The 23,776-nt window shown below is 44.6% G+C and overlaps 1 long non-coding RNA gene across 1 annotated transcript; it reads left to right on the top strand.

Moving 5' to 3' along the window:
* The first annotated feature begins 401 nt into the window (after positions 1 to 401).
* LOC117502899 lies at positions 402 to 21,846 on the top strand. The gene is made up of 3 exons (XR_004558431.1): positions 402 to 561; positions 17,876 to 17,881; positions 21,835 to 21,846. It is a non-coding gene; the product is annotated as an uncharacterized LOC117502899 (long non-coding RNA).
* Positions 21,847 to 23,776: the final 1,930 nt, after the last annotated feature.

The raw sequence follows: 23,776 nt of genomic DNA on the forward strand, positions 1-23,776 counted from the left end.
TGTTTGCTGCAATGAATGTGATTTTCCATCAAATTAAAGGGTACTTCACAATATTTTTTTTCATTCCTGTAAAATTATCTTTTGTTGTTAAATGTAAATATAGTAGTTGATTTAGTTCTTGAAATTGTTATTAATATAACCAGTCTTTTGAATACTTGAACATGAGAAGCACTTTGAATGTATTTATAGTCTCACGGCTGTAAATGAACACTTGAACTAAAAAGAGATTTTGTTGTACAACTAAACTATGAGAACATGATTTGAACTAATTAATGCAAAGGAGTGTTATTGATTGTTTAGAGTTCATGAAAAGTTAGGAAGCAAATATGATTTACACAGACGGTGTGAATTTAATGAGCTTTTCGGATCTCATCTGACCTTGTATTGGGTATTGAAAAATAAGGGCTCCCACAAGCTTAAAATCTTCTGTTATTGGTCCAGCTATTAATGTTAATGATTACTTACCTGTGCTCTGATTATTACATGGTAATTAGGGTTACAGATTTGGCGAGCCCAGCCAGGAGAGCTCAGTTGAGTGTATAATTGTCAGTTATTTTGTGTGTATAAACTGCTAAAAGTAGGTGCCCATATCCAAGTACGGCAAAATGGAAATTGTAATACAAGAATCGGTTGAAATCCTTTGCTCAGTTGTGGTTAGTGGGTTAACTGAGACAGAAAGTGATGATGAAGTATCCACTTGCCTTCAGAAATATGGTTCAATTAAACGCTGTTTACGTATAGATGATCCCAAATCAGATTTCCACAGACAGATCATTGTAGAGTTCACACAAGGCACTGCTATGGAATCATTAGAGCCCCTGTTGCCTCTTAAGCTTCAAAACCCCACCCAGACAGACACTGTGTATGAAGTGAAGAGCTTGGCAAGTGTTTACACACTCAATGCCCGAAGCAGGGCTACCAAAACATACAAGGAACAGCTGTGTGACATTGCCAGACTGAGTGGAACTTCCCTGGAGTAAATGCTGAAAGAAGAACTGGCACATCTCGCTTCATCTACAGTCACCACGCTGTCCCCTTCTCCTCAGCCACATCAAGAACCTCCACCTAAGCACAGCCCACTCTCCCAAACAGAACGATCTGACCAGGAAAATGTTTCATCCACCCTCACTCTGTGAATCCTGCTGATCCTGCAGCAAAGAAATCCTCTCACGATGCAATTCAGCCTCATACCTCTTTGATCCTCGCTAAAAACCTGACTGATTTAACCTTGTCACCGACTCCACCAGTTATCACTAGTGACACAACCCAGTCCACCATCGATGTGAATCCCTCGAGCATCCAACGAGTGGTGGTTGAGCACATGTCCGCAGTAGTGAAAGCCCATCACACCTTGCTACGCCAGGTAGCCTCCGAGCTTACTCAGGGAAATGTCCACATCCTAATAATGAAGCGGATTACGACACATGGCGCACTAGTGTTGAAGTCCTCATGAAGGATCCCTCAGTTTCAGAATCACATTGCATGCACTGCATTCTTGACAGCCTCCTCCCTCCTGCTTCTGAGATCACTAAACATCTGGGACCACAGGCTAAGCCTTCGGCCTATCTTGAACTGATTGACTCTGCCTATGGAACAGTTGAAGACGGCGATGAACTCTATGCCAGGTTCATGAGTACACTTCAAAATGATGGGGAAAAGTCATTTTCTTTTCTCCAGAGGCTGCATGTAGCACTGAGCACGACCATGAGACATGGTGGCATGTCCCCTCGTGACTTTGATCAGCAGCTTTTAAAGCAGTTCTGCCGTGGTTGCTGGGAAAATGCCTTGATAGTCGTTCTTCAGCTTGAATAGAGGAAGTGTAACCCACCATCTTTTGCAGAACTGTTGTTGCTATTAAGAACAGAAGAAGATAAACAGGCGGCAAAAATAAGCCGTATGAAGCAGCATTTGGGCAACGCCAAGCCTGCTTATGGTGCAACCAAACAGCGTGTCATGTCTCATCTGCAAACGGCACATGCCGCCACTGATTCTGATTATGGCACTGAAGTTGAGATGCTGAAGAAACAATTAACAGACATTAGTGCCCAGCTTAACCTCATGACAGCAGAGAGCCAAAAACAGAAATTGTCCAAAAAGAAAATGAAGGCCCTTGCCTCCAGTGCCAAAGCTGAAGTTCACCTCAGGAAAAAGAAAGGAACAAGTCAGCAGAGCCCCGTTGTCAACCTAAGCAGTAAACCACGCCCTTGGTACTGCTTCCAGTGTGGGGAAGACGGGGCATCGTCTCAGCTTGTGACAATGAGCCAAATCCTGCACTCGTAGCACCAAAGAGAAAACAACTGAGAGAAAGACAGGCTGTATGGGAGGCCTCTAACACCTTTGGCACTGAGGCACATTTAAACTGATATCTGCTCCCATAGAGGGACATATGGGAGTGACACCTGACAAAACCAGTCCCCAAATTGAAAAAACTGCCCGGAAAAGAGTTCAGAATAACAGGAGGCCCATTACTCCCTTGTGGCCTTGTGGGAAATAAAGTCACAGCTCAGGTCACCATTGCGGGAAGAGACACTTGTTGTCTTTTGGATACAGGTTCGCAGGTGACCACTGTACCCCAGTCTTTTTATGAGCAACACCTTTCAGATCTGACCATCCATCCATTAGGCGATCTCCTTGATGTGGAGGGTGCTAACGGCCAATTAGTCCCCTACTTAGGATACACTGAGCTCTCTGTTACCTTTCGGAAAGACTTTGTGGGCACTGACCTTGAAGTACACACTTTGGCCTTGGTTATTCCCCACCTCCGTTCTGCAGCCCATGACCAGGTGCTAATCGGCACCAACACTCTTGATGCCCTCTGATTATTACATGGTAATTAGGGTTACATATTTAATCAGAGCACAGGTAAGTAATCATTAACATTAATAGCTGGACCAATAACAGAAGTATTTAAGCTTGTGGGAACCCTTATTTTTCAATACCCAAAAGACACAGGCAACAATGGCTCGAGTTATGTTCATGGCCACTTGTTAAAGAGTATTAAAACATTGAAACATACAACAGTTTAAGGAACATTCAATGAAAAATAATAAACTAAAATAATAAAGCCAGCAAAGCAAAAAAAAAGGAAGAAAAAAACAACTCTAAACTCTAAACAATCAATAACACTCCTTTGCATTAATTCAAATCGTGTTCTCATAGTTTAGTTGTACAACAAAATCTCTTTAGTTCAAGTGTTCATTTACAGCTATGAGACTACAAATACATTCAAAGTGCTTGTTATGTTCAAGTATTCAAAAGACTGGTTATATTAATAGCAATTTCAAGAACTAAATCAACTACTATAATTACATTTAACTAACAAAAGATAATTTTACAGGAATTAAAAAATATTGTGAAGTACCCTTTAATTTGATGGAAAATCACATTCATTGCAGCAAACATTTATAGTAATTTAGAGGCATTAAGGCTTAGCGTGCTTAGCTGTCCCTCCTTGCACTGGTAACAGTGAGAGAATGCACTAAATATTGACCTCCTTAATTACCACAAACATTAAGTGCACATGGAATAACCTCAAATATTTTTTTCCAACACATGTAGTAAACAGTTTAGAAAAACATCCTCTTTATAAATGTACCACCAGATGAGCAGACCAGCTAAGTGGCTAAACCCAAGCTAATAGGCTATTAGCATCACAAAACCATGGCTGCTTGCACCGATCAGCATGAATATTAGCTACCTCATAGTCAACCGAACAGGTTAAAAATTAGTATCAGATGCATTACAATCAACCAAGCAAGTTGAACAGTGTCTTAAGTCACCGCTGGGAATCTATGAATGAGTGTTTCACCTCGCCAGTTCGGCAAATATCATCTGGTCTTTCCAATGCTCTAGAGAGTTTAAGTGTAACAGTATAACGGTCAGCAACTGTTAAACATAATAAAAAATAAATAGAACTTTGTTCACAAGTTTGTTTATTTTCGCGTCTTACGCAGTGGATGGCAACAGATTTAATCTCTATATCAATCGGACAGCACACGAAGCAGCTAGTGTGAAAAATGTCCGTTAAAAAAGTAGAACTACGCAGCTGATCACCTGGGGCTCACGGGGTTCACTGATTGGCTAGTTTGGAAGTCTGCTCTGAGCCCTTCACAGCAGCTTGTAAAATGCATCACTGGTTGTAACTGTTTTCTTTTTCCTCTTATTTTTTTCACTTTGAACACTTTTTAAGCCACTTAATTCATTTAAATCAACCTCATTTATTTATTTATTTATTTATTTCACAATAAAAATGAACTGTTTTAAGGATTGTTAATAACCTTTTTTAATGAATTGCTTATTTTAAAATTAAATGAACTATATTAAAACAAGGGTTTTTAATATCACAGAGATTTCATTTTAACAACTGGGCTACAGCTTCATAAAGAAAAAAAATATAACAGGTCTGTGTGTGCCAGAATTCTTGCTGGTTGGTAGGTGTTCAAATATTTATTTGCAGCAGTAACATACAAATAAATTATTAAACAAAATCATACATTGTGATTTCCAGATTTTATTTATTTATTTATTTTAGATTATGTCTCTCACAGTGGAAATGCACCTAAGATGAAAATTTCAGACCCCTCCATGATTTCTAAGTGGGAGAACTTGGAAAACCGCAGGGTGTTCAAATACTTACAGTATTTTTCTCACTGTATATATATATATATATATATATATATATATATATATAGTGTGTGTGTGTGTGGTCATGGAAAACAAATGACCTGTTGGGATAGTGAAGTACACGGACCCACACCAGGGGGCGTGAATGAACGGCCAATAGGAAGTTAGAATAAATAACAATTTATTCTGCAAATGTGCACAAACAGCCAAATATGCTTTTAGTCTGTCAATCACAAAACTCAGTGACGCGTGGGCAGGCCCGAGGGTAGGAGACGCCTATCCAGAGAAGAGCCGGGACCCACGATGTTCCACCACCAACGGAGACCTGCAATATGCCGGAGCCGCCAAGCCCTGAGTCCCCAGGTGGCCACGGCTTCCAGCTGTCGGATCCGGTACTGCTGGCAGGTGTGGGAACACCTAGCAAACAATCAGCTATAATACAGTTACTTTCTGGGGGAAAACCTCCACCTCCAAACACAGGAACACAGAGTACGTGCAGTGCCTTATATATCACTTAATCAAGTCTGAAGTGAGGAGTGGAGACGCCAACTCCTTCAACTTCCACAAACTCGGCTACAAGCTGCAAGTGTACAAAAGGTTAACGACTGCAAAAAGCTCAGATGCAAAAACGTGTGCGTACGGCACAGAACGGCTGAGTAAGTTTACCTTGAGGGTATACTGATAACTCGGCAGAGTTCTGATGTCTCTCTCAGGCTTTTATGGGTGGTGGTGATGAGAGTGATGACAGCTGTCAGCTCCGGGCTCCTGGTGGACTCCTGCGGCCACTGCGCCCTCTAGTGCCTGAAACCCGACAACAGGCAGGGCACCCTCTGGTGGTGAGCCAGCAGTACCTCCTCTTCGGGCGGCCCACACAACAGGACCCCCCCTCAACGGGCGCCTCCTGGCGCCCGACCCGGCTTGTCAGGGTGTCGCTGGTAGAAGTCCGCCAGGAGGGCGGGATCCAAGATGAAGCTCCTCTTCACCCAGGAGCACTCTTCTGGTCCGTAACCCTCCCAGTCCACCAGATACTGGAAGCCCCGACCCTTCCGCCGCACGTCCAGCAGCTTCTACATAGTCCAGGCCGGCTCGCCGTCAATGATGCAGGCAGGAGGCGGCGCTGGTCCGGGGGGGCAGAGGTCCGAGGAGTGGTGTGGTTTGATCCTTGAGACATGGAAGCTGGGAGTTGAAGCTTCACTGTGGCGGGACTGATGATTTTGGTGATGGGAAAGGGTCCGATGTACTGGTCTGTTAACTTAGGTGAGTCCGTTTGCAGAGGAATGTTTTTGGTGGAGAGTCACACCTCCTGCCCGAGCTGGTAAGCTGGGGCCGGGGCTCGTCGGCGATCTGCATGGCTCTTCGCCCGCGTCCGGGCCTTGAGGAGAGCAGAGCAGGCTGACTTCCACACCCGACGGCATCTCCTGAGATGGGCCTGGACCGAGGGGACTTCGACCTCTCCCTCTATAGCTGGGAACAATGGGGGCTGGTACCCCAAACAGACTTCGAAGGGGGAGAGGCCAGTCACTGACAAGATCTGGCTGTTATGAGCATACTCGATCCAGGCCAGATGTTGGCTCCAGGCCGTTGGGTGTGCGGAGGTAACACACCTCAGGGCCTGTTCCAGATCTTGGTTCGCCCACTCTGCTTGGCCGTTGGTCTGGGGGTGGTACCCGTACGACAGGTTCACGGTGGCCCCCAGTTCCCTACAGAAAGTCCTCCAGACCTGCGAGGAGAACTGGGGACCACGATCCGAGACGATGTTCGCTGGGATACCATGCAGACGCACGACGTGGTGGACCAGGAGGTCTGCGGTCTCCTGGGCCGTCGGGAGCTTCGGGAGGGCCACGAAGTGGGCCGCCTTGGAAAAGCGGTCCACTATCGTCAGGATGGTGGTCATTCCCTGGGACGCAGGGAGGCCCGTGATGAAGTCCAGGCCGATGTGGGACCAGGGGCGATGAGGCACGGGAAGCGGCTGGAGGAGTCCTCGTTCACGTTTATGGTCCGCCTTGCCCCTGGCACAGGTCGTACAGGCCCGGACGTAATCCCAGGTGTCAGCTTCGACTGACACCCACCAGAACCGCTGCCGGACCACTGCCACAGTTCTGCGCACCCCTGGATGACAGGAGAGCTTGGAACCGTGACAGAAGTCCAAAACTGCAGTCTGAGCGTCTGGTGGGACGTACAGCCGGTTTGGTGGTCCACCGCCGGGATCCGGATGTCGGGTCAGGGCCTCCCTGACCACTTCCTCGACATCCCATGTGAGGGTGGCGACGATAGTGGACTCCAGCAGGATGGTATCTGGTGGATCCGACAGTTTTGGTCCAACTTCGTCTTCTTGCACCCGGGACAGTGCGTCAGACCTCTGGTTCTTCGTCCCGGGGCGATAGGTGATCTTGAAGTTGAACCTACCGAAAACAGTGACCAACGGGCTTGCCTGGGGTTCAGACGTCTGGCGGTCTGGATGTATTCCAGGTTCCAATGGTCAGTGAGAACAATAAATGGGACCACAGCTCCCTCCAGCAAGCGTCTCCACTCATCCAGGGCCTCTTTCACCGCCAGGAGTTCCCGATTGCCAACGTCGTAGTTCCGTTCAGCGGGGGTTAACCTGCGGGAGAAATAGGCACATGGGTGGAGAACCTTGTCGGACTCCCTACTCTGGGACAGCACGGCTCCTATCCCTGAGTCAGAGGCATCCACTTCAACTATGAACTGGCGATTGGAATCGGGCTGCACCAGAACTGGTGCAGTCGAAAACCGGCATTTCAACTCCCTAAACGCGGCTTTGCACCGATCCTACCAGGTGAAGGGGACTTTTGTGGAGGTCAGGGCTGTAAGGGGACCAACAACCTAACTATAGCCCTTGACGAACCCCCTATAGAAATTTGCGAAGCAGAGGAACTGTTGCAGCTTCCTACGGCTTGCCGGTTGGGGCCAATCTCTCACCGCTGCTACCTTAGCCGGATCGGGTGCGACGGAGTTGGAGGAGATGATGAACCCCAGGAAGGACAAAGAAGTACGGTGGAACTCGCACTTCTCGCCCTTCACAAACAGCCGGTTCTCCAATAACCACTGCAGGACCTGACGTACATGCTTTACGTGGGTCTCAGGGTCCGGAGAGAAGATGAGGATATCGTCTAGATATACGAAGACGAATCGGTGTGGGAAATCCCGCAAGACATCATTAACCAAGGCTTGGAATGTTGCAGGGGCGTTGGTGAGGCCGAACGGCATGACCGGTGTTAAATGCCATCTTCCATTCGTCTCCCTTCCGGATCCGAACCAAGTGATAAGCATCACGAAGGTCCAGTTTGGTGAATATTTTGGCTCCATGCAGGGGTGTGAACACTGAATCTAATAGAGGCAACGGGTATCGGTTGCGAACTGTGATCTCGTTCAGCCCTCTATAATCAATGCATGGACAGAGTCCGCCGTCCTTCTTGCCCACAGAAAAGAAACCTGCACCCAACGGGGAGGAAGAATTCCAGATTAGCCCGGCAGCTAAAGAGTCCCGGATGTAGGTCTCCATTGATTCGCGCTCAGGACGTGAGAGGTTGTAAGCCTGCTGGAAGGATACTCAGCGCCCGGAACCAAATCAATGGCACAATCATACGGTCGGTGCGGGGGAAGCGTGAGTGCCAGATCTTTGCTGAAAACGTCAGCAAGATCATGACACTCAGCCGGCACCGTCGTAAGATTGGGGGGGACTCGAACCTCCTCTTTAACAGTCTCAACGGGGGGCACCGAGGATCTTAAACACTCCTGGTGACAGGTTTCGCTCCACTGAGCCACAACCCCAGATGGCCAATCAATCCGGGGATTGTGCTTCATCATCCATGGATAACCCAAAATAACTCTGGAGGTAGAAGGTGTTACATAAAACACAATTTCCTCCCTGTGATTACCAGAAACAACCAAGGTTAAAGGCTGTGTCTGGTGTGTGAGTACTGGGAGGAGAGTGCCATCTAGTGCCCGCACCTTCAATGGTGAAGGAATGGCCACCAGAGGGAGCCCTACCTCCTTAGCCCATCTACCATCCAGTAGATTCCCTTCTGACCCTCTGTCAATAAGTGCTAGGGCATCAAAGGTTAAATCCCCACAGAGGATCGTGACTGGGAGTCGTGCGCATTTGCGTGGGACACCCGTGTGGTTTGTATGACTCACTCTTAACCCAGTCTCAAAGGTTGAGTCTTGTTGTTTGACCGCCTGGGGCCCCTGATTCTGCGCATGCTCATTCGAGCTGCAGTAAACACACTCTCCACGTGCCAGTCTCCCTTGTTTCCTCTTTCTTAATTTGGCCCTGCTCGTTTCCATAGCAACGTCAGCAGGGGGAGCTGGTGTCACGCGGAGAGCCCTGGCCTTGGAGCGGGGAGAGGGCGGGGCTGCTTCGGACCTGGAAGGGGGAGGGACGGCATGCACCCGGCCACATCCTACGTCTCGCTCCCGTTGAAGTTCGGCTAATCGATTGTCTAATCGTATAACCAGATCTATCAGCCCATCTAAATCCCGCGGTTGATCTTTTGCCACCAGGTGCTCCTTTAGGGCTGGAGACAGCCCCTTTACAAAGACGGCGTGGAGCTCTACCGAATTCCAGCCGGCCCTCGCTGCCGCAACGTGGAAGGCGACTGCATATTCAGCTGTGCTACGGCGCCCCTGTCGGATTGACAGTAGCACATTTGAAGCGGATTCGCCTCTGTAAGGGTGATCAAACACCTGTCGAAACTCCCTGATAAACTCAGTGTACGTCGACAGGAGCCGTGAGTTCTGCTCCCAGAGCGCCGTAGCCCAGGCGCATGCCTTGCCCCGAAGCAAATTAATCACATAAGCCACCCGGCTGTGGTCTGACGCGTACATCACGGGGCGTTGTGAAAAAACGAGCGCGCACTGCATCAAGAAGTCTGCGCATGTTTCGACACAACCCTCGTACAGTTCCGGGGGACTAATGTAAGCTTCAGGCGACGGGGGGGGAGACCTTTGAACTATCACTGGATCGTCATTACCGAGCGACAGGCCCGCAGGAGGAGTGGCTGCAGCCGCGCCTGATGTGCACGCCTCCACCTGAGCGGTGAGAGCCTCCATCCTACGGGTGAGGTGAATATCCTGCTCGGTTAAAAGATCCAACCGAGCGATAAAGTTGGTGAGAATGTGCTGCAGCTCACCCAACTCACCTCCTGGTGGAGCCTGCGCACCTTGCATTTCCATTGGTGGTTCAAATGGTGGAGAACGCCCCTTGGAGTCCATGACGTGGCCGAGTTATCCTGTTGGGAAAGTGAAGTACATGGACCCGGTGGCCACCGCTTCCAGCTGTCGGATCCGGTACTGCTGGCAGGAACAGACACAGGTGAAAGGTGGGTGTGGGAACACCCAGCAAACAATCAACTATAATACAGTTCCTTTCTGGGGGAAAACCTCCACCTCCAAACACAGGAACAATCAATCAATCAATCAATCAATTTTTTTCTATAGCGTCAAATCACAACAAACAGTTGCCCCAAGGCGCTTTATATTGTAAGGCAAGGCCATACAATAATTATGTAAAACCCCAACGGTCAAAACGACCCCCTGTGAGCAAGCACTTGGCTACAGTGGGAAGGAAAAACTCCCTTTTAACAGGAAGAAACCTCCAGCAGAACCAGGCTCAGGGAGGGGCAGTCTTCTGCTGGGACTGGTTGGGGCTGAGGGAGAGAACCAGGAAAAAGACATGCTGTGGAGGGGAGCAGAGATCAATCACTAATGATTAAATGCAGAGTGGTGCATATAGAGCAAAAAGAGAAAGAAACAGTGCATCATGGGAACCCCCCAGCAGTCTATGTCTATAGCAGCATAACTAAGGGATGGTTCAGGGTCACCTGATCCAGCCCTAACTATAAGCTTTAGCAAAAAGGAAAGTTTTAAGCCTAATCTTAAAAGTAGAGAGGGTGTCTGTCTCCCTGATCTGAATTGGGAGCTGGTTCCACAGGAGAGGAGCCTGAAAGCTGAAGGCTCTGCCTCCCATTCTACTCTTACAAACCCTAGGAACTACAAGTAAGCCTGCAGTCTGAGAGCGAAGCGCTCTATTGGGGTGATATGGTACTACGAGGTCCCTAAGATAAGATGGGACCTGATTATTCAAAACCTTATAAGTAAGAAGAAGAATTTTAAATTCTATTCTAGAATTAAGAGGAAGCCAATGAAGAGAGGCCAATATGGGTGAGGTATGCTCTCTCCTTCTACTCCCCGTCAGTACTCTAGATGCAGCACTTTGAATTAACTGAAGGCTTTTTAGGGAACTTTTAGGACAACCTGATAATAATGAATTACAATAGTCCAGCCTAGAGGAAATAAATGCATGAATTAGTTTTTCAGCATCACTCTGAGACAAGACCTTTCTAATTTTAGAGATATTGCGTAAATGCAAAAAAGCAGTCCTACATATTTGTTTAATATGCGCTTTGAATGACATATCCTGATCAAAAATGACTCCAAGATTTCTCACAGTATTACTAGAGGTCAGGGTAATGCCATCCAGAGTAAGGATCTGGTTAGACACCATGTTTCTAAGATTTGTGGGGCCAAGTACAATAACTTCAGTTTTATCTGAGTTTAAAAGCAGGAAATTAGAGGTCATCCATGTCTTTATGTCTGTAAGACAATCCTGCAGTTTAGCTAATTGGTGTGTGTCCTCTGGCTTCATGGATAGATAAAGCTGGGTATCATCTGCGTAACAATGAAAATTTAAGCAATACCGTCTAATAATACTGCCTAAGGGAAGCATGTATAAAGTGAATACAATTGGTCCTAGCACAGAACCTTGTGGAACTCCATAATTAACTTTAGTCTGTCAATCAATCAATCAATTTTTTTATATAGCGCCAAATCACAACAAACAGTTGCCCCAAGGCGCTTTATATTGTAAGGCAAGGCCATACAATAATTATGTAAAACCCCAACGGTCAAAACAACCCCCTGTGAGCAAGCACTTGGCTACAGTGGGAAGGAAAAACTCCCTTTTAACAGGAAGAAACCTCCAGCAGAACCAGGCTCAAGGAGGGGCAGTCTTCTGCTGGGACTGGTTGGGGCTGAGGGAGAGAACCAGGAAAAAGACATGCTGTGGAGGGGAGCAGAGATCGATCACTAATGATTAAATGCAGAGTGGTGCATACAGAGCAAAAAGAGAAAGAAACAGTGCATCATGGGAACCCCCCAGCAGTCTACGTCTATAGCAGCATAACTAAGGGATGGTTCAGGGTCACCTGATCCAGCCCTAACTATAAGCTTTAGCAAAAAGGAAAGTTTTAAGCCTAATCTTAAAAGTAGAGAGGGTGTCTGTCTCCCTGATCTGAATTGGGAGCTGGTTCCACAGGAGAGGAGCCTGAAAGCTGAAGGCTCTGCCTCCCATTCTACTCTTACAAACCCTGGGAACTACAAGTAAGCCTGCAGTCTGAGAGCGAAGCGCTCTATTGGGGTGATATGGTACTACGAGGTCCCTAAGATAAGATGGGACCTGATTATTCAAAACCTTATAAGTAAGAAGAAGAATTTTAAAGAAGAAGATTCCCCATTTACATGAACAAATTGTAATCTATTAGACAAATATGATTCAAACCACTGCAGCGCAGTGCCTTTAATACCTATGGCATGCTCTAATCTCTGTAATAAAATTTTATGGTCAACAGTATCAAAAGCAGCACTGAGGTCTAACAGAACAAGCACAGAGATGAGTCCACTGTCCGAGGCCATAAGAAGATCATTTGTAACCTTCACTAATGCTGTTTCTGTACTATGATGAATTCTAAAACCTGACTGAAACTCTTCAAATAGACCATTCCTCTGCAGATGATCAGTTAGCTGTTTTACAACTACCCTTTCAAGATTTTTTGAGAGAAAAGGAAGGTTGGAGATTGGCCTATAATTAGCTAAGATAGCTGGGTCAAGTGATGGCTTTTTAAGTAATGGTTTAATTACTGCCACCTTAAAAGCCTGTGGTACATAGCCAACTAACAAAGATAGATTGATCATATTTAAGATCGAAGCATTAAATAATGGTAGGGCTTCCTTGAGCAGCCTGGTAGGAATGGGGTCTAATAAACATGTTGATGGTTTGGATGAACTAACTAATGAAAATAACTCAGACAGAACAATCGGAGAGAAAGAGTCTAACCAAATACCGGCATCACTGAAAGCAGCCAAAGATAACGATACGTCTTTGGGATGGTTATGAGTAATTTTTTCTCTAATAGTTAAAATTTTGTTAGCAAAGAAAGTCATGAAGTCATTACTAGTTAAAGTTAATGGAATACTCAGCTCAATAGAGCTCTGACTCTTTGTCAGCCTGGCTACAGAGCTGAAAAGAAACCTGGGGTTGTTCTTATTTTCTTCAATTAGTGATGAGTAGAAAGATGTCCTAGCTTTATGGAGGGCTTTTTTATAGAGCAACAGACTCTTTTTCCAGGCTAAGTGAAGATCTTCTAAATTAGTGAGACGCCATTTCCTCTCCAACTTACGGGTTATCTGCTTTAAGCTACGAGTTTGTGAGTTATACCACGGAGTCAGACACTTCTGATTTAAAGCTCTCTTTTTCAGAGGAGCTACAGCATCCAAAGTTGTCTTCAATGAGGATGTAAAACTATTGACGAGATACTCTATCTCCCTTACAGAGTTTAGGTAGCTACTCTGCACTGTGTTGGTATATGGCATTAGAGAACATAAAGAAGGAATCATATCCTTAAACCTAGTTACAGCGCTTTCTGAAAGACTTCTAGTGTAATGAAACTTATTCCCCACTGCTGGGTAGTCCATCAGAGTAAATGTAAATGTTATTAAGAAATGATCAGACAGAAGGGAGTTTTCAGGGAATACTGTTAAGTCTTCTATTTCCATACCATAAGTCAGAACAAGATCTAAGATATGATTAAAGTGGTGGGTGGACTCATTTACTTTTTGAGCAAAGCCAATAGAGTCTAATAATAGATTAAATGCAGTGTTGAGGCTGTCATTCTCAGCATCTGTGTGGATGTTAAAATCGTCCACTATAATTATCTTATCTGAGCTAAGCACTAAGTCAGACAAAAGGTCTGAAAATTCACAGAGAAACTCACAGTAACGACCAGGTGGACGATAGATAATAACAAATAAAACTGGTTTTTGGGACTTCCAATTTGGATGGACAAGACTAAGAGACAAGCTTTCAAATGAATTAAAGCTCTGTCTGGGTTTTTGATTAATTAATAAGCTGGGATGGAAGATTGCTGCTAATCCTCTGCCCCGGCCCGTGCTACGAGCATTCTGACAGTTAGTGTGACTCGAGGGTGTTGACTCATTTAAACTAACATATTCATCCTGCTGTAACCAGGTTTCTGTTAGGCAGAATAAATCAATATGTTGATCAATTATTATATCATTTACCAACAGGGACTTAGAAGAGAGAGACCTAATGTTTAATAGACCACATTTAACTGTTTTAGTCTGTGGTGCAGTTGAAGGTGCTATATTATTTTTTCTTTTTGAATTTTTATGCTTAAATAGATTTTTGCTGGTTATTGGTGGTCTGGGAGCAGGCACCGTCTCTACGGGGATGGGGTAATGAGGGGATGGCAGGGGGAGAGAAGCTGCAGAGAGGTGTGTAAGACTACAACTCTGCTTCCTGGTCCCAACCCTGGATAGTCACGGTTTGGAGGATTTAAGAAAATTGGCCAGATTTCTAGAAATGAGAGCTGCTCCATCCAAAGTGGGATGGATGCCGTCTCTCCTAACAAGACCAGGTTTTCCCCAGAAGCTTTGCCAATTATCTATGAAGCCCACCTCATTTTTTGGACACCACTCAGACAGCCAGCAATTCAACGAGAACATGCGGCTAAACATGTCACTCCCGGTCCGATTGGGGAGGGGCCCAGAGATAACTACAGAGTCCGACATTGTTTTTGCAAAGTTACACACCGATTTAATGTTAATTTTAGTGACCTCCGATTGGCGTAACCGGGTGTCATTACTGCCGACGTGAATTACAATCTTACCAAATTTATGCTTAGCCTTAGCCAGCAGTTTCAAATTTCCTTCAATGTCGCCTGCTCTGGCCCCCGGAAGACAATTGACTATGGTTGCTGGTGTCGCTAACTTCACATTTCTCAAAACAGAGTCGCCAATAACCAGAGTTTGATCCTCGGCGGGTGTGTTGTCGAGTGGGGAAAAACGGTTAGAGATGTGAACGGGTTGGCGGTGTACACGGAGCTTCTGTTTAGGGCTACGCTTCCTCCTCACAGTCACCCAGTCGGCCTGCTTTCCCGGCTGCTCGGGATCTGCCAGGGGGTAACTAACGGCGGTTAAGCTACCTTGGTCTGCACCGACTACAGGGGCCTGGCTAGCTGTAGAATTTTCCACGGTGCGGAGCCGAGTCTCCAATTCGCCCAGCCTGGCCTCCAAAGCTACGAATAAGCTACACTTATTACAAGTACCATTACTGCTAAAGAAGGCCGAGGAATAACTAAACATTTCACACCCAGAGCAGAAAAGTGCGGGAGAGACAGGAGAAGCCGCCATGCTAAATCGGCTAAGAGCTAGTAGCTACGCTAAGCTAGCGGATTCCTAAAAACACGCAAAGTGAATAATGTGTAAATAATTTAGAGGTGATTCAGCATAAGGAGTGCTTTAGTTAAGGCACGTAAAGATTACACTGGGAAACAAATTGTAATCTAGATAACTAGATCAATGTAACTGCGCAGATTAAACAGCTAACAGATACAGAAAAACACCGCTGTGCTCCGGAACAGGAAGTGATACAATACCGCAGTGAGAGCCAACCACCAAGAAGAGTACGTGCAGTGCCTTATGTATCACTTAATCAAGTCTGAAGTGAGGAGTGGAGATGCCAACTCCTCCAACCTCCAACAAACTCGGCTACAAGCTGCAAATGTACAAAAAGTTAATGACTGCAAAAAGCTCAGATGCAAAAACGTGTGCGTACGGCACAGAACGGCTGAGTAAGTTTACCTTGAGGGTATACTGATAACTCGGCAGCTGTCAGCTCCGGGTTCCTGGTGGACTCCTGCGGCCACTGCGCCCTCTAGTGCCTGAAACCCGACAACAGGCAGGGCGCCCTCTGGTGGTGAGCCAGCAGTACCTCCTCTTCGGGCGGCCCACACAACATGACCAAAATAAATGAATAAATGGCCATGCCCAATATTCACTGAATAATAATAATTCTATGTAGACATGTGTTTGCGGTTTTGGTTCATTTTATTTGTGCACACCTACACAGTAAATTCACCAGTGTAAAACTAACACTGTGTGTTAGTTTATGGTCCCACTCTGACCAGAGCAGGACCATATGTTCACTGTCAGTGTTAATTTAACACTGATTTTACTGTGTATGGTCATTTCATCATGGGCACCTTGCACACTCAAAAAACTGACTTATTGGCTTCAATATTCATCTAATAAATATTTGTAGTTCCAACTAAATTAAATTAAATTATCTTGCATGGATGTGCTTTTTTGAGATGGGGCTACATATATTTATTAGATAGAAATCCTGCACATAATTGAATTGAGTTCATCCAATGAGTCATTTTTTTAAATGCAGGGAATTAAGGATTTGTTTTTTTCATTCAGTGACTTCAAAAGCAGAGACCAAAGAGCAGAGAGATGAATGAGAGCAGATCACCAATCGTTACCAGTCTCGCATTCTCCCAAGTGAAATCTTTGGTTTCTTGTCTTCTGTCTTTTGCCTGATTTTCTTGAGTACTGATGCTGCCCTCCATTTTTGTACTATAATTGTTTGTGCGTTTGGATTTTTTGCTGCGTTCAGACCTTGGACCATCTCAGTGGACTGAGCTTGCCATGGAGACTGGATATCCTTGCTTTATCTATCTATTACAAGTGTACCGACCTGTACCTGGTATTTGACCCTCTTTTGCTTCTGCAATATTAATACTAAATAACATCTTTTATAAACTCCAGAGTGTGATACTTTGCTGGAAAGGGGACACGGTCTAATGGTTTGTGACATATAAGGTGACTTTTTACCTTTTGCATCACTTGTCAGAGCTTCCTGGTGGAGTGGAGTAAAGAACAAATTTTAATACAAGCAAACACATCAAATCCAGGCTTGAGTTTCTCATATGCCTTCAGGCAAACTACAGCTGTGATGGGCTGGTGTCTCATCCATGGTAGGTTGCAGACATCTGTTTCATGCTACCTTATGCCAGGATGTGCATCTGTCTGATGGGCTGTATTGAATTTACCTCTTTAGAGATGTTGTGGGCATAATATAACATCAAGGAATCAGAACGACCTTTAAGACAAAAGTAACCCAAGTGATTGTGTGTTGGTATGAAGGGTGGACTCAGAAGTTAGAGGTTTTCTGGCAAGAGAATGATTTTACACATACAATGTGTGCACACACCAGGCAAAAGTCCCACAGAACACAGGGAGTGCAGTGATTGGTGTGAAACTTGAATTAACAGCTGTTGCCTCACTCCTATGTGTGTGAAGACTGTGCGCTGATCATTTTGCATGAATAAAGCAAGACAATAGCGAAAAACCGTTTTTGATAACACCAACAAATTTTCCACTATTTGTACAGTGTTTCAGTAAGTGCATAAGCTGAATAAAATACTTTATTATATGGCTGCGACGCTACGCGTGCTCTAATTGACTGATTTCCGGTCCATTACTTTCCCATATCAAACTAGAAAGCTAAAAACACAATTAGAAAAACCAAGTCAGACATGAACATACGCCATAAATATCTAAACAGCAGTGGCGGTCCTAGAGTGATTTACTCCCCGGGCGAAACCCCCTGCATGCCCCCCCCCGCGCACACTAACGTGGCCACCACCACATTACTATCTCGGCTTTCAGTGCTTACCAGTCGAGTGAGTATAAGAGAACTTGTGGAGAGCTGGACATGTCCCAACTTGTCCTCTAACACTCCGAACCGGAGGTGTGCCTTTGTCTCGCTTCATCAGCGAATCGGTCGTGACGCGCGAAGCCTCCGCGCGGCTTTCCATGACAAAATCTCTTGTTAAAAGTGAAATCTGCCGGAAAATGGCTGATGTCAAGCTCTTGTGATAACCAGAGAAAGAGCACACGACGGTCTCGTATCCACAGAGCCATCAGCTTAGAAATGATCCAGTGGTTTGTGCTGCGACGTCGCAGCTCGGAGCGCGGCGCACCGACCGTCCGTAAAGGGGTCCTTAAAGCTGTAGTTAAAGTCCTTATTCTCTGTGAAGCCCGTAAAATTTTCACCAAAAGCCAGATAAATTTTTTGAATGGTTTCCAGGTGCCTGTCTCTAACAGCTTCTGAAAAAATTCTGATGGAAAAAAGTCTTTTTCATTCCGCCATTTCCAGACAATGAAAATCCAACGAGGGAGCGGGACCACTCCTTCCACAAGGCGTGCTCACAGGCGAATGACGTCACCGACAGGCGTGGAAAAACTCATGCATGCGCATGAGGGTTCAAGCATGTCTGATGTAAAAACATATGAATGAAATCCATATAGTTTTTAAAAAAATAAAAAGGACCGTTACTTTATGGACACACCACGTAAGTACACCTCTTTCTACATCCTACCTTCAAACACAACCTCACACGACCATCGATGAGAAATCTACTTAAGATCCCAATTTTCTATAGGAATACAAACTTCCTACAGGCACTGCACAAGTTGTTTAAGCTTTGACAGTGAATTCCTGAATTAATGTCAAAACAAGTTCACACTGAGATCCGCCACTCAGCATTGTTAATGGTAATGTAAAAATTGCTCACTTTTACACTGTGGTGCACTCAGTGCTAGTGTTTGCAGTGTGTTTTTTCATCAAAGCAAGGGTTGTTCATAACCAAAAAGCTTTCACACCAACTCAGTCGGGGAAGGTGGCTACTACGTGAGTTTCTGACTTCATGGTATTTTCTAAGATGTCCAGTATTTTGCTTCTGTAAAAAGTGTCCATTCTGCAGCTGAAGTCATTAAATAGGAGCTGAATTAAAATAAATAAATAAATTGATGAGCACAAATAATTCATCAACATAAATATAGATATTTAGGAAGCTTCCCTTCACACACACAAAAAAGATGACAGCCATTTAATTTAGGAAGTGAATATGACAAAGAATTGTTTTTAACGAGAATGTAAAGGTCAATCTGCAGGTCAGTTGGTCATCATACTATAACTTCAGAAAAGTTTGTGTTTGTTCCACTATTCCAATGAACTTAGGCCAATTTCCACAAAACTTTTGTATTTGTAGTTTCACTCCACAGTTGCCCTTAATCAACATCAAATTTGTGGTTTATCTATCTCCTTGCTCCCCTTTCATCCTGTGTCCTTTGGATGATTTCTGCCAAACTTGATATGAGGGTGACAAACCCAGAAATGCCTGTAAAGACTCTTCTGTTGGCAAAGATCAAGGTCACTGTGGTAAAAATGTCAAAATTATGATTTTCCACCACATTTGACATACATTTGACGTGTGTATTTTGGAATTGCTCAGGTGAGATCACACTTGCCAAAGGTCTGCCATTGGATAAAAACATTCACTCTGATTTGTATCAAATGTGACACATACCAATGGGGGTGGGTTGTGGAATTACCACCAAAATCAAATTTGCCAAGAGTCAGTCATTGAGATCAAGACAATGTCTGTTTGTCTACTTACAGACTCTTTTGGTGATTTCTACCAAAAGTGCTTTATCAATGACAGTTGGTCTTAAATAAATAAGTCATTTTGTCAAAAGTCAAGAGATTTGACTTTCAAAATAATTTGGACCATATGTGATTTGGACCACACTTCGGTGGACTCTGTAAATGCCCTGGCAAGGTCCACCAGAAGTAAATCATTTGGGTGACGGTCAAAGGTCACTGGGTTCAAATGTCAGATTGATGTAGCCATTCCTGTCTTCAAGTCCAAATGTACCATCACCTAGATTAGAAAAATTAAATTCCTTCTTGGAAGGGAAATAGTTGAACAGATTTAACTGTTCAAAATAAGTTCTGTAAGATGAAAACATTGATCTGGGAGCACACAAGGGAAAAGACTCAGAATGTAGGACACAGCAGATAGGCTGACAAAGAGTTGAGGAAACTTAACTACTGAGAGGGAAAAACAGGTGAGTGAATTGACAGAATGACATGCAGTTGTAATGAATGAGAACCAAGAAAGAGTGAGAGTGCCATGTCCATAGATACAGACGGAGAAACAGACACAGTGATGACAACTAAACCAGCATTCTCAAACAGAGCAAGCGAAACTCAAAGAAAACCTGAGTGAGAAATAACAGGAGGAAAAAAATAGTGAAACATCAGTAAAAAAAAAAAGGGATGTAATGCAAGTGAGAAGCTGAGAGGAGATAAAGTAGAAAAGCACATGCACGTGACCACCCCCCCCCCCCCCCACACACACACACAAAAGTAAAAACCTTTTCCTATGTGGGACAGTCCGACCGTGTCTCCTTGTTTTTGACTCCAGCATATAGGCCACTTATCAATGCAGTCAGATCAGCTGCTGGAGAAATACTAGTGTGGCCTGAGGGGGCTTCTGAGCAGCTGCAGGACTGCTTCAATTACACTGACTGGATTATATTTGTGGATAACAGTATTGACATCATGGCAGTACGGTGGATGAGTGGTTAGCACTGTTGCCTCACAGCAAGTAGGTCATGGGATCTATACCCACCTGTGGCCTTTCTGCATGGAGTTTGCATGTTCTCCCCATGTTTGCGTAGGTTCCCTCTTCCTCCCATATCCAATGACATGCAAGTTAGGTGGAGTGGAAACTTTAAATTGTCCGTAAGTGTGCGTGCGGATGTGAATGTGTTTGTTTGGCTATATATGGCCCTATGACATATTGGCGTCCTGTCCAGAGTGTACCCAACCTCATACCCTATGACTGCTGGGACCCTTAATTGGAGTATTTGGTTGAAGATGAGTGAGTGAGTGAGTATTGACAACTCTTCTCTAAAATACTGCATGGACAATGTCACCACCACAAAGCAGACCTGCACATTTCCTAACAACAAGCCATGGGTGACCAACGATGTACAACTCCTGTTGAAGGTCTGCAATATTGCTTGCTTAACACCTGTAATCATGAACTGCCTGTAGAGACTGGTTCTGCAACACATCAAGGCCACTGTGCCACCTGCCCAGTTCTCCCCCATTAGTACCCATGTAAAACCAACAGGTCAGTGTACTGTACTGTACCACCTGGAACAACAGGGAGTATAGGCATGTGCTGTTTGTGAACTACAGCTCTGTATTTTACACCTTCATATACAGCAGAGCACAGCAGGGGTCTTCAACTGGTTCAAAATGCTGCTGCCAGAATTTTGACACGAAGCAGAAGGTTTGACCACATTACACCCTTCATTGGCTTCCTGTGTCTTTGAGATCAGATTTTAAGGTGTTGTTACTGGTCTATAAAATTGTTCACGAACTGCCCCCAACACCCGGCCGACTTGGTTGAGCCCTACGTACTGGCTCGCGCCTTGCGTTCGCAGGGTGCAGGACTGTTGTGTGTCCCTAGGGTGAATAAAAAGTTGGCAGGTCACAGAGCCTTTTCCAATCATGCATCATCTCTGTGGAATGATCTGCCCATGCAGATACGACAGTCAGACTCTGTGGAGATTTTCAAATCTAAATTGAAGACACAACTTTTTTCCTTGTTTTATCACAAGTATTTTATGTTATTGTGTGTCTTCTTTTTTAAATCTTTCAATTCACTTTGTTTTGCTTTTTTAAGTTGTGTTGTGTGAAGCACCTTGAGGTGACCCTGTCGTGAATAGGCGCTATATAAATTAATAAAATTTGAATTTGAGCGGACTATTCTCCAAGATGTCTGACCTGGGCATTCAGCATTACATCTGCCGATAAAGGAAATAAACAGCCACAGTCTTTACAAACCAGCCACAGTCAGTCAGGATGGGTCCACATCACTCCTCTAATCTGACATTCAGAATATATACTTCACCAGACTGCATGCTGAGCCCATTCCTATATCCTCTGTATACTCATGACTATGTACCATTTCATCACACCAACACCACAGATAAATTCACATGACATGACAGAGGTAATGTTGAAACTCAAGAGAGTAGAGAGGGTGGAGAGCTTCAAATTCCTGGGCACACATATTTCTGAACACAATGAAAATCAACATACTGTCCTTGTCCAAGAAGTTCTCCAAGAAAGTTCTTGGAGGGCCAGTGATGTAAAAGCAGAGATGTGTTTCACACCAGCTTGGTGAGGTTGTTGGACTTCATTATTGAAAATGCCCAGGTAATGACAGATCCAGATATTTGTGCCATGGCAGCACCCACTACACTCAAATATCTCCAGTATTTTTTTTTTATGTTTGTCAACTTTGATAGTCACCTTAACATGGATTGCAGTTCCTTAACAGGGATTGCAGTTAGCGAGCAGTTCCCTGCACTTAGCTCATGAACTTTTCTAATGAATATTCACTGAGCTCAATAACTGCCTCAACGCAGCCCCAGTTCTTGTAAAGTCAGACCTTTCTCATCCATTTATTATGGATGGAAGTGCCCCATGGGGGTAGGGGCGGCTCATTCTCAGTGTTCTCTCCCTTTGCGTTTTTCTTGTTTCTGACGTTCACAGAGCACAACTACTGTATATGATGTTGGGTACTGAGAGTTGCTGTCAGTTAAACTCACCCTGGAGGAGCAGAGACACTGGTTGGAATAACACAAGTACCTTTGTATCACATATACTTTCCACAAGAATGGGGAATACATCCAAATGTCTGAAATCCCAAAACCTTTTCAGGTCTGCTTTTTGGCAGATACAATTTCACCCTATTACCCAAGCGCAAGAATTTTACACCCAATGCCTTCCCTTGGCAGTATGCCTCAGAGGAACACCCTTCTGAAGTGAAGACAAAATCCTACCATCCTCCTGTGTTGTGGCTACAGTAAAGTGGGACATGGAGTGGCTGGTGAAGAGGGCCTAGTAGACTCAGATGGATCCAGAAAATGGTCCTACCAGTTTACTTTTTGTTTTTGATTCATTTTATTGCCAGATCACTTCCTGCTTCACTTCCTGTCTGAGTGTAGGTTACATTCTTAGATAATATCTGTGCTAATTCTTTATTTTATGTTAGCTATCGAGTATTTGTGTTATTTGTTTGGAAGTTCTGAGAAATATAAGTTAAGTTTCACCTCAATCATATGTCCAAGTTTCAGACACAGGGAGATCTCCCCCTGTTGGTGAGAGCCAGTAATATTAGAAATGTGAGACTAAACCACACCCACTGTTAACACCCAGATTGTATAAAAGTGTTGTACAAGTTACTTTGTGTTCCTTCACAAGATGGACACTGTCTGTGAGGGACACAGGCCTGGTTTCTAACGTGACCTTTAATAAACTAAAAATGAGGAATACAGTGGTTTGGTTCTTGGTAAGGGGTCAGTAAATTACATGAAAGAACTGGGTAAAAATAACATTTCTCTCACTCAAAATGAAATGTGGTTTATGGTGGAGGACACCACCCACAACTCTGCTAGCAATTACTGTACCTGTGGGAAGTGATTTGCTTTGTTACTTTCCATTTCCATTTTACCCTTAGATCCATGTTGGAGATCAGTGACTGCAAAATTGATCATGCATCACTTCTTTCACCTCCACCAAAATGCATCAGATATAGTCTCAGGCCACAGGCCACAGTTGATCTTACAATTATAAAAAAGCCTTCTGTCATGCGATCAGGGCTGCATTTACACTCCCAGACTGACAAATGGAGTTTGTGAACAAACACTTCTAATTGGCTCTTTGTCATATCGGGACTGACAATCCATCCTCCTGGCATTGACAACTTCTTTAGACAGAGTATGCCCACTATTCACAGACCTATCTTGGTATCAACATGACATTCAAGTGTACTCTGGGTTACCTCAAGTATTCCTTCCCATTTTATTTTTGTCTGCTCTTCTGTCTTGCATTTCAATGTCTGTGCATGTTTTTATGTATCAGTGCCATCAGCATAACATTCTGCGATTGCTGCTTGTCAATGTCTATACACCTGTTACTCCTCAACTCCTGAGTTTGCAGTATATGAACCAGGGGCTTATCACTAGAACATTGCTTGTTGCAGCTTCATATTCAAATGCGCCGAAACTTTAAATTCTATTCTCCAGTGTTTGTTTCTCATGAGTAATGTTATATACTTATTGC

The sequence above is a fragment of the Thalassophryne amazonica genome, chromosome 2, assembly GCF_902500255.1.
Source record: "Thalassophryne amazonica chromosome 2, fThaAma1.1, whole genome shotgun sequence".
NCBI lineage: Eukaryota > Metazoa > Chordata > Actinopteri > Batrachoidiformes > Batrachoididae > Thalassophryne > Thalassophryne amazonica.